Genomic DNA, 12,500 nt, shown 5'->3' on the forward strand with positions numbered 1-12,500 from the left:
CATGTTACAAAAGATTGCTCATAATTCTGCACATTCTATACATTCAGATCTTCACAGATTGTACCATCCTATACGTAAAACAGGTGTGCAAGTGAATTCCAGCTGCGATCAGACTGTGAAATGCTCTTCTTTATCAGAGAGATGACTCAGTTGAACTCAAAATGTTCAAACTTGAAGCTAATGATTATATGTTGACGATGATGACATTAAGCTATCTTCATAGCTTAAACATAAACTTCTATTTTAGAATGGTTCATTATATGCAGATATTTTTTATTCTTTATTCGTTACTTTTCATGTAGTTTGTCTTTTCCTTATTTTCTCTCTTTACTATGCTATTTTCCAGAGCCTTTGGGCTTATTGCATCCGGCATTTCAAACTCGAGTTTTAACTCGGGTATCAATAATAATAATAATAATAATAATAATAATAATAATAATAATAATAATAATAATAATAATAATAATAATAATAATAATAATAATAATAAAACTCATGAATACGACAAAATAAATTATGAAATTTTTCGTAATAATAACCTCGAAATATGAAATCCTGCAATTACTTTGAGGTGAAAATATTTAGAAAATTCACGCAAGAAAATTAAGAACACAAATGAGATTTTAGATGTGGATCCTAGAGCTTATATGTGAATATTAACAAAAGTTGATGGCAATCCTCTTTGTTATTGTATGATAATAATGGACTGGTTGTTAAACTATAGTGATACTATTGCAATATGTAATTTATCAATGTTTCTATCATGTCCGGTAAACGATAAATAGCTTCAAGGTACAGTTATTCTTCAGATGATATATACAGTTTACAGTTTCTATAAGGAATAAAAGGAACGTATTTTATTTTGGTTTACTTACCCAAAAATATTGTTTTGCTCCTCTTCATACCACCAGGGGATGAAGAGACTTACTAGGTGCCTATTATATCTGTGTGTTTGGTCTATAAGACTTTTGTATAATGCTGCGATTATCAATATTCCCTTCTCCTCTTCATATCATCGAACAAAAAGAACGAAATAACAGATGTTTAAAAATAAATAGCGATGATGAACAAAGATTTGAATAATATTTTGCTCCTTATCAATTATTATCCTCCCTAATACTGGTGCAGTTATTATTTCGTTATTGGTATATTTATCCTTATTATTGAATTTTGTAAAATTAACATTAATATTGTTATAAATTTTCTTTTACCTGCTCTTTTTCTCCCTTTGCCTCCTCGGATTACCAACATCATTATTATTATTATCATTATCCATAAATCAAGGGAGTAATATAATATTTGAAAGGAAACGACAATTTTTGGTCAGTCAAATTGTAATAAAAAAATAGATGATATTACAAATATCATTTCATCATATGGATAGAACATTTAATATAACTGATTTATAGGCTAAGTAGACAAAATGGATGTAGACAACATCTTTAAAAAAAAATGTAAACTTAGGACCTATTCGTTTCCAGACAGACGACGAGTAAAAAATAATGAAAAACCAACTCACATCTACATAAATAACATATATATTGCGTAAACTACCAACCACTACCAAATAATTTAGGAGAATGTTCTTGTAGCATTTCATTTAATAACTAGATACTCTCCTAGCTCACTTTGGTAATATTTTCTACAACATATTTCTGTTTCTGTGAGATTCAAGAAATCTTTGAAATATAAGCTGGAAATGTGTGAATTCCCAGAGCAGAATACCTATTTGTGTATTTCCTAAAATGGTTTAATGTCTTCTCAATTTAATGCGTTATAACAAAATATAGATAAATGGGTAGAGGGGAAAAAATAAACATCTTACATTGTCAACTAAAAAAGCCTGTTCTTTAACATAGTGTGAAAATTTAAGTTGGTAGCATATGTGTGTCATGTAAAAATAAAAAATTCTGCTAATTTCTAGTGTGAAACTCTATATGTTACAAGCTAGTGGCCATTGGTAGTCAGCTAATAATAAGTGTTGACCATTTAAAATGCAATTAATCTTTGGAATAGGCTGGAGGCTTTGTGCAAAGACTGACCCTCTTCTTGCTGATACTATTCCCTTCTAAAGTGTACATATCTTGATTGACTTGGTTTGTTGATGTATTTATAATAAAGCAATTCATGAATGAATAAATAAATAAGTATATATAAAGGTAAAATTTATGTAATGATGTCCTGAATTAGGGGAATATGTTTAATTCTAAATCATATGCATGAGCAGACATATAACATGCCGATTGATCTAAAGAATTTAAATCAATGTGGCCAGACAAACACATTATCTAATTAATCTAAAAGGAATAGTAACTGTTCTTATTTCTACTATTTAAAAAGAGATAAACACACCGTATACTGAATTTATTCTGATTTTAAGTATGGCCAATAATTAAATTTACTCCTATCTAATTGCGTAATATGTGTACCGCTCAGAAAACGGTCCCCATCCCTTTAAAATATTAACGAAGGCAACAACGCCTTCGTTTCAGAGTCTTACACATCTCCCTGGAATTTAAAACATCGAAAGACCTCTAAGGGTATGCTTATTCTATTACAGCTTTATGGGGAAAACTAAATCAAAATCATATTATTTCATGAATCAACATCCTTCCCTTTCGCGTATTTTAGGAAACATTTTACTAACGATGGTGAGGGTGGATGATTGTTTTAGGATTTACATCAGAATTTCGGAAACATATCTCCGTTAAACTCTTCAATCCATTGCTGAAAGCATTGTATGTGAGCGCATGCATATTAGAAGCACAAATATACAGATATACTGTACTAACACATTTGAATGGAATATGCAACCACTACCATAAGGTATTATTCAGAGTATTATTATTATTATTATTATTATTATTATTATTATTATTATTACTAGCCAAGCTACAACCCTAGTTGGAAAAGCAAGATCCTATTAGCCCAAGGGCTCTAATAGGGAAAAATAGCCCAGTGAGGAAAGGAAATAAGGAAATAAATAAATGATGAGGACAAATTAACAATAAATCATTCTAAAAACTGTAACAACGTCAAAATAGATATGTCATATATACATTATTAACAACGTAAAAAACACATATGTCATATATAAACTTTGAAAAGACTCATGTCCGCCTGGTCAACATAAAAACATTTACTCCAACTTTGAACTTTTGAAGTTCTACTGATTCAACTACCCGATTAGAAAGATCATTCCACAACTTGGTAACAGCTGGAATAAAACTTCTAGAATACTGTGTAGTATTGGGCCTTATGATGGAGAAGGCCCGGCTATTAGAATTAACTGCCTGCCTAGTATTACGAACAGGATAGAACAGGGTGAAGTTGAAATTTCATATTAAGTCTTTACAAATATAACAACAGATGAAGAGATGATTATTTGAGTTTTGCAGTTACAGTTAGTATTGCAATGATCGGTGTCATATATTCTCTTAATTGAAATACTTTAGTGGGGAGCGGTGTAAGGTTAGGTGAAGATTGAATGCTGCTCTGACTTCTGACTTTCCCTGTTACTGCATAATATATTCTTTGAAAACATATCAGATTAAAATACATGTAGCCTTTTTTATAACCTCTATATTTTGATCTAGGGTCACACCTCGGAATTAAGTACCGAGTTTATCATCTTCCACATTTTCCAACTGGTAGAGCCAATAGCCATTCTAAAATATGCTTAATCATTCATATACCAAACCTTACATTTTATAAACAATTATGTATCTCCTCTACTTCAAATAGTAGGCAAATGATTAATTACACCATTTAGAAGCATGTAGTAACAATAAACACTCATCTCCTTTCCATCACTATCACATTTAGATTTCACAACATGATAAACTTATAAAATAAAAAATGGGGCTTAGAATAGAGATGAAAAAAAAAATAAAAACTTGTAAACTGTTTCCATATTAATATGATCAAGCGTGTTATAACTCCTGAGATAAAAAAAAAAAAATAATAAATAAATAAAATCTGTAAAATGAATGCAGGTTACAAGTCCAGCTGCTCGGTTGGATAAATGTAATTGCAAAGCATTTATACAAAAAGAAAATCATATCATGCTGTCATCATCATATCCTCTCACGTCTATTGACGCTAAGGGCCTCGGTTAGATTTTGCCAGTCGTCTCTATCTTTAGATTTTAAATCAATAATTCTCCATTCTCGCTTCATAGTTACCAAAACTGTAGACTTAATCAATCACATTCTCATTTATCTGTATTAGATAAATTATAAAATACTTGATTCACAAATATCTATCACTAATAAAGGAAAACATACTAATCACTATTGAGATTTATGTGGAACTAGATAATCAAGCCACGATAAGAGCATTAATTTTCCTAGAAAATTAGGACCGATTAAGATGAAAGGAAAATTTTCAAATGAATGTCTACATGAGCAGATGCATAACTTTCGTGGGACAATTTACACATATGAAAGGTATTACATGACGAGGAACTAAGAAAATAGCGTGGACTTTGTATGATCAACTGAAGATAATAATAATAATAATAATAATAATAATAATAATAATAATAATACATACATACATACATATACCAAAGGCACTTCCCCCAATTTTGGGGGGTAGCCGACAACAACAAGAAACAAAACAAAAAGGGGACCTCTACTCTCTACGTTCCTCCAGCCTAACCAGGGACTCAGCCGAGTTCAGCTGGTACTGCTAGGGTGCCACAGCCCAACCTCCCACATTTCCACCACAGATGAAGCTTCATACTGCTGAGTCCCCTACTGCTGCTACCTCCGCGGTCATCTAAGGCACCGGAGGAAGCAGCAGGGCCTACCGGAACTGCGTCACAATCGCTCGCCATTCATTCCTATTTCTAGCACGCTCTCTTGCCTCTCTCACATCTATCCTCCTATCACCCAGAGCTTTCTTCACACCATCCATCCACCCAAACCTTGGCCTTCCTCTTGTACTTCTCCCATCAACTCTTGCATTCATCACCTTCTTTAGCAGACAGCCATTTTCCATTCTCTCAACATGGCCAAACCACCTCAACACATTCATATCCACTCTAGCCGCTAACTCATTTCTTACACCCGTTCTCACCCTCACCACTTCGTTCCTAACCCTATCTACTCGAGATACACCAGCCATACTCCTCAGACACTTCATCTCAAACACATTCAATTTCTGTCTCTCCATCACTTTCATTCCCCACAACTCCGATCCATACATCACAGTTGGTACAATCACTTTCTCATATAGAACTCTCTTTACATTCATGCCCAATCCTCTATTTTTTACTACTCCCTTAACTGCCCCCAACACCTTGCAACCTTCATTCACTCTCTGACGTACATCTGCTTCCACTCCACCATTTGCTGCAACAACAGACCCCAAGTACTTAAACTGATCCACCTCCTCAAGTAACTCTCCATTCAACATGACATTCAACCTTGCACCACCTTCCCTTCTCGTACATCTCATAACCTTACTCTTACCCACATTAACTCTCAACTTCCTTCTCTCACACACCCTTCCAAATTCTGTCACTAGTCGGTCAAGCTTCTCTTCTGTGTCTGCTACCAGTACAGTATCATCCGCAAACAACAACTGATTTACCTCCCATTCATGATCATTCTCGCCTACCAGTTTTAATCCTCGTCCAAGCACTCTAGCATTCACCTCTCTCACCACTCCATCAACATACAAGTTAAACAACCACGGCGACATCACACATCCCTGTCTCAGCCCCACTCTCACCGGAAACCAATCGCTCACCTCATTCCCTATTCTAACACATGCTTTACTACCTGTGTAGAAACTTTTCACTGCTTGCAACAACCTTCCACCAACTCCATATAACCTCATCACATTCCACATTGCTTCCCTATCAACTCTATCATATGCTTTCTCCAGATCCATAAACGCAACATACACCTCCTTACCTTTTGCTAAATATTTCTCGCATATCTGCCTAACTGCAAAAATCTGATTCATACAACCCCTACCTCTTCTAAAACCCCCCTGTACTTCCAAGATTGCATTCTCTGTTTTATCCTTAATCCTATTAATCAGTATTCTACCATACACTTTTCCAACTACACTCAACAAACTAATACCTCTTGAATTACAACACTCATGCACATCTCCCTTACCCTTATATAGTGGTACAATACATGCACAGACCCAATCTACTGGTACCATTGACAACACAAAACACACATTAAACAATCTCACCAACCATTCAAATACAGTCACACCCCCTTCCTTCAACATCTCAGCTTTCACACCATCCATACCCGATGCTTTTCCTACTCTCGTTTCATCTAGTGCTCTCCTCACTTCCTCTATTGTAATCTCTCTCTCATTCTCATCTCCCATCACTGTCACCTCAACACCTGGAACCGCAATTATATCTGCCTCCCTATCATCCTCAACATTCAGCAAACTTTCAAAATATTCCGCCCACCTTTTCCTTGCCTCCTCTCCTTTTAACAACCTTCCATTTCCATCTTTCACTGTCTCTTCAATTCTTGCGCCGGCCTTCCTTACTCTCTTCACTTCTTTCCAAAACTTCTTCTTATTCTCTTCATATGACTGACCCAGTCCCTGACTCCACCTCAGGTCAGCTGCCCTCTTTGCCTCACGTACCTTGCGCTTTACTTCCACCTTTTGCTCTCTATATTTTTCATACTTCTCTATACTATTACTCTGCAGCCATTCTTCAAAAGCCCTCTTTTTCTCTTCCACTTTTACCTTCACTCCTTCATTCCACCATTCACTGCCCTTTCTCATGCTGCCTCCAACAACCTTCTTGCCACATACATCACTTGCAATCCCAACAAAATTTTCTTTTGCTAACTTCCACTCCTCCTCTAAATTACCAGTTTCTCTTACTCTCACCTCGTCATATGCCATTTTCAACCTTTCCTGATATTTACTTTTTACCCCCGGTTTTATTAGCTCTTCAACCCTCACTAGCTCCCTTTTACATCCACCTACTCTATTCCCCCACTCTTTTGCTACAACTAATTTTCCTTCCACCAAAAAATGATCAGACATGCCGTTAGCCATACCCCTAAACACGTGCACGTCTTTCAATCTTCCAAACATTCTTTTACTTATCAACACATAATCCATTAATGCCCTTTCTACTACTCTTCCATTTGCCACTCTTACCCATGTATACTTATTTTTATCTTTCTTTTTAAAAAAGCTAGCACTTATTACCATCTCTTGTTCAACACACATATCTACCAGTCTCTCACCACTCTCATTTTCACCTGGTACGCCACATTTCCCAATGACACCTTCTACCTCTCCAGCACCCACTCTAACATTTAAGTCACCCATAACAACTACATAATTCCTTCTACCCAGTCCTTCTACACACCTAGTTAATTCATTCCAGAACTCATTCCGCTCTTCTTCACTTTTCTCACTACCTGGCCCATACGCACTGACAAACGCCCAATAATAATAATAATAATAATAATAATAATAATAATAATAATAATAATAATAATAATAATAATAATAATAATAATAATAATAATAATAATAATAAAAACAGGTACTACCCGATTTGGACATTGTTTATGAGATCGAGATTGTCTCTCGTTGATTGTCTTTTGAATTGTAGTAGATATTACCATGAAATTTGGGAAGGACAGAGAAACTGTTTCCCATCAATCCCTGAAATTTTCATTTGGATATGTGAATTATTCTACGAACCGCCAAAAATAACCATTCAACCCATTCCAAAATAAACCTTTGCTGTGGCTTTTCTATGGCAGATATCTCCATCAAAATTGGAATGGACAAAGTAAATTTCATTTTGGTATGTGAAGAAATCAACGAGTAATTTACGGCGACGTAAAAATCGGCCTCCGGTGGTTATCGAGAAATGGGTACTGTGACTTTTCCATGGCAAGTATCAATACAAAAATTTGTTTGAATGTAGTTCACATAACAGCTATTTACCTTGTGAAAATGATTTGAATATCTGTAAAACTCTAGGAGTAGTTTGCTCCTCCTCTTTGATTTTTTAACTAAGTCATCACTTCCGAACAAAAGTGACAGCCAGAGCATGCCTATAGCTGGTATGAACATGGAAATTGGAAGGAACAGATCTGATATATATATATATATATATATATATATATATATATATATATATATATATATATATATATATAATCCCTTAAAATTTCATTGGCATATATTTCTTGGTATTGGAGTTATTGACTCCGCCGCCGAAAATATAAACTGCTCCCCAGACCCCCACCCCGCCCTGCTCCAAAATCTATAGTTAGGGAATGTCTGGGCTCCAGGCTGGGTGAGATATCTTCAAAGAAAAAATGACATTTTACATAAGGTCACTCACTTCCTTTGCGACAAAGAAAATCATAATTTATGTATATTTTATCGTAATATTTCAATGTGAAGTATCGTAATAAAGAGAGTGTCTTCCATTATAGGCGATATCATAATCATAATCTTACACGAAACATCAACAGGACGGGATAAAAAAAGTAATATATTAATGAATTTTATCCCTGTGACTCAGAGGAGTATTATGGTAAACAACCTAATATTAGAGACTGATAATAAAACTACAATCTTCTCGTCGATATCAAAGTGAGGTCGGGTGCATATTATGAGTTGTTTATGTAATTGAGTTCTTAATTGGATAACATAAGCTAGAATTTATGCTGATTAGTTTATTTGTCCTCAAGCATTTTCTCTCTCTCTCTCTCTCTCTCTCTCTCTCTCTCTCTCTCTCTCTCTCTCCTCTCTCTCTCTCTCTCTCTCTCTCTCTCTCTCATATGGAATGATGTGCTGATTTTGAGCAATCATGGAACCAGATGATAAATATGAATTCAACATCATTTTGTTGGAAAAAACTTAAGTGAAAGTATTAGATTATAAGTGATATATCATTTGTTTTTAATAACAGCTTCCTTAACAAAATGTGTGATAATATGTTAGTTTCCTCACGATTGTCCATTCAAAATTATCTGAATACATTGTAGTTCAATTTTTTTTTTCAATATTTCAACTGAACTATACCCTTCATAGTACAAATCAATTCTTGATATCTTCCGTAGCCCCAAACTATCTCCTAAAAGTTGGCTCTAATCTTCTTCCGCCAGTTACAATGAGTCGGGTAACCGAACCACCGGTGCTTCTAGGATAAGTGCAATATGAGAAGCCATTAATCTGGATTACTTCCTTTTTTTGAGGGATATTTTTCACAAGTAAACGCCTATAATGTACATAAATTTGTAATTGAAAAAGACAAATCAATTACTTATGTTAGAATAATGTTAAAAAAAAATAGATTTTTCATATGAATTTCATGGCATTGCATTAAATCAAATAAGTAACAAAAAGAGTTAACAAAAAAAATAAAGTCGAATATAAAAGTTTGTGATGATTTTACGTAAAGGAAATTTAATTACTGATCAAAGACATCTCAGTAATGAGAAATATAAAGGGACTTGGAAAAGTGCCAAAAGAACTATAAGAAGTGGCCAGGGTCATATCAAATATATATGCGTGGTGTTTGTGTTTTTGTGTGCGAGAGAGAGAGAGAGAGAGAGAGAGAGAGAGAGAGAGAGAGAGAGAGAGAGAGAGAGAGAGAGAGAGAGAGAGAAACCCTAATTCCAGAATATATTATCAGCCAGACATGCCAGAACATAAGTAAAAAAGTTTTCACGAAGTACAGTCGGACACAGGAATTTCTGGCACACTTCACTCTGAGAAAGTGCACCCTGTCACATGCTTTCTTCACGTGGAGTTCTTGTGCTTAGTCCCGGGCACACTGCCAGCTCTCCTTGCACAGCAGCTCTCCTTACACTAGCTGTTCGTACTGATCATTTAGGGTGTGCCAAGGTGCACTCCTTAAGAGTGAGATGTGTGTGCAAGGAATTCCTGTGTCCAATTGTACAATTACTGATTAATCTAGGAGTCAAACTAATTTTACTAACCTTAAGTTTGTGGTGTCATTTTCATTGTATTTAGTCTAGTATTTGTTTTAGGTGTGTTAAGGATTTCTGATGGAGTATTGAAGTTCCTTCTGACTCGGTTGTAGACCCATTGCTGCAATACAGAATCTTGGCCGAGGTTGATTGTAGGGAAAACTTGGGTGAATAGGACGCATGGTAATTCTATGATTTAGGTAACCCAGTACCATTTGTTTTTCTTTCACAAAATCGCCATTAACTGGTGTAACTTAGACTATATGCTGTATGTGACACCCTGGAGCACACAAATGTAACTTTTCATGTAGATTGTTTAATGCGCGTTGGGGTAAATTAATGTCTATTCAAATTATTGATTATTGTTCAGTCAGATAATTCTCTTCGTTAGGGAATATTTGTTTCTTAATGAACCATTAGTATGTGTGTGTAGAATTTTTTTTCAAACCTGGTAATCATGATATAACATCGAATTGATATTTTGCGAGTCTGAATAATTTCAGATTGTATATTGTTGTGGTTGTGGGACAAACGGGTTTTCCCAAGGACGGAGGCTTCATCAGTGTAAATCCACTTCATTTTGTGTTCCGGGCTTTTCCCAAAACCACGGCAAACCACCTAAGAAGACCCATGGTTCAGTTCGGGGATTTGATTGAGGTCTTGGCCGAACAGTTATTGATGGCTGCTTTTTTGACCACGTCAGAAACTAAGAACAGATCACTTAGCCCATACTTAGGAAAGCACATCTCTCTCTCCTGGAGGACTCAAGACATCTCGGATGGTTTTCATTGCGGACTTTTAAAATGAAGTGAAGCAAGTGGTACATTGTATCTAATTATGTATTTGTATCTTGTGCAAGAACAATCTGTGAACTGGACCCTGGATCTTTCATTCTGTATTCAATAAATTGTATCTTTATTTTGTTTATGTGTGCACTTTTAATGACACCTGCTCGCATGCTACTTAATGCTTAGAATTTTTAAGGGTAATTATACAATATCTGTATATTACTTCCGGTGAAAATAAATCCAAGAAAACGGATTATTCACCGACAGCGAGTTGGTTTACTAATTATATATCACCTCATGAGAAGTGAATAAGATGTTTTTCTTAGGTTTCTTCAGCTGCCAAATCTTTAAATCAATTCATCTCAGTCATTTCAAGGCCCAATAACCTGATATCTGACACAAAGTTCGAGTGTGCAAATGCTCAGGTGCGGTTTTTTTTTTTTTTTTTTTTTTTTTTTAGAACTTTAAAATAATTTTTTGGATGTTTTTTTTATTTTGCCTTTTTCTGACAAAAATGGTATTATAACTGAATGACCTGAAATTAGCCAATGATGTGCCATAGATAAACGCCAATAGGAAGTCATCAAAATATTTGGTATACATTTGCTCGAAATAGTTAATTTCTACTTTTTTTTTTTTTATATTAGAACAAAAACGTATATTTTCAGCCCCTGTGTCCTTATATTTACACCAAAAAACCTGAAATTTCGTATGCATGTGATTCATGATTTTCCTATGCACCACTTGAAAGTGCATATTTTTAGTGTATTTCGGCTACTTATATGAATATGTGCATTTTTACTGTTATGCATTGGTATATAAACTATTCGACCTGATATTTGGTATGGAAATATCTATAATATATGCCCATAGGACGGTATTCAAATTTTTTTGCATAAACCACTTCACAAAGATTTCTTGTAAATATATCAATGATCAATTTCGGGAAAAGATTAATATGGGCCAATCTATAGCTACCTTGGCGGGTGATGTTGCTTTTGTTGTTTATTTATTTGTTTGTGTTACTTCTTGTCTGTCTGTCAGTCTGTATGTGGACAGGATTACTTCAAAAGTACTCGGCGGATTTTGACGAAAGTTTCTCCGCAGGGAAATAAGATAGAATAGCGCGCACGAGTGTAACCCCAATCAAGAGAACTCTACCTAAAGACCATGGTACACAGACTATGGCACTACCCGAGACTAAAGAATAATGGTTTTATTTTGATTTGTCCTTCTCTTAGAAGAACAGCTTACCATAGCTAAAGTCTCTTACCTTTACCAAGAGGAAAATAGCCACTAAACATTTACAGTGCTGTAGTTAAACCCTTGAGCAAATAATAACTGCTTAGTAATCTCACTGTTGTCTAGTGTATTCAGACAGAGGTGAAAGTTGATGTAACATCAGGAGAGGATCGCAATTAATACAATTCCGGATTCTCCATAAACTTTTACGCACGCACATGCACACACACACACACACACACACACACACACACTCAAACAAAATGTGTGTGAATCATCGGCCTCGTACCTACCCCAAAGTTTGGTAAATATGCCATCAATACACAAATAGTTCCTTTGAAAAACTTCATCAATGCCAAATTCTGGTTAATCCAATAGGATTCTAATAAAACTTAACCGTTATTTTAATGAGTAATTGATCCAAACTCACAAGTCAGGTAAAAATTCATTAATTAGTAACCTATTTGCTTCAATATTCTAGTGTTTTTTTTTTTTTTTTTTTTTTTTT

This window comes from Palaemon carinicauda, chromosome 23, assembly GCF_036898095.1.
Source record: "Palaemon carinicauda isolate YSFRI2023 chromosome 23, ASM3689809v2, whole genome shotgun sequence".
NCBI lineage: Eukaryota > Metazoa > Arthropoda > Malacostraca > Decapoda > Palaemonidae > Palaemon > Palaemon carinicauda.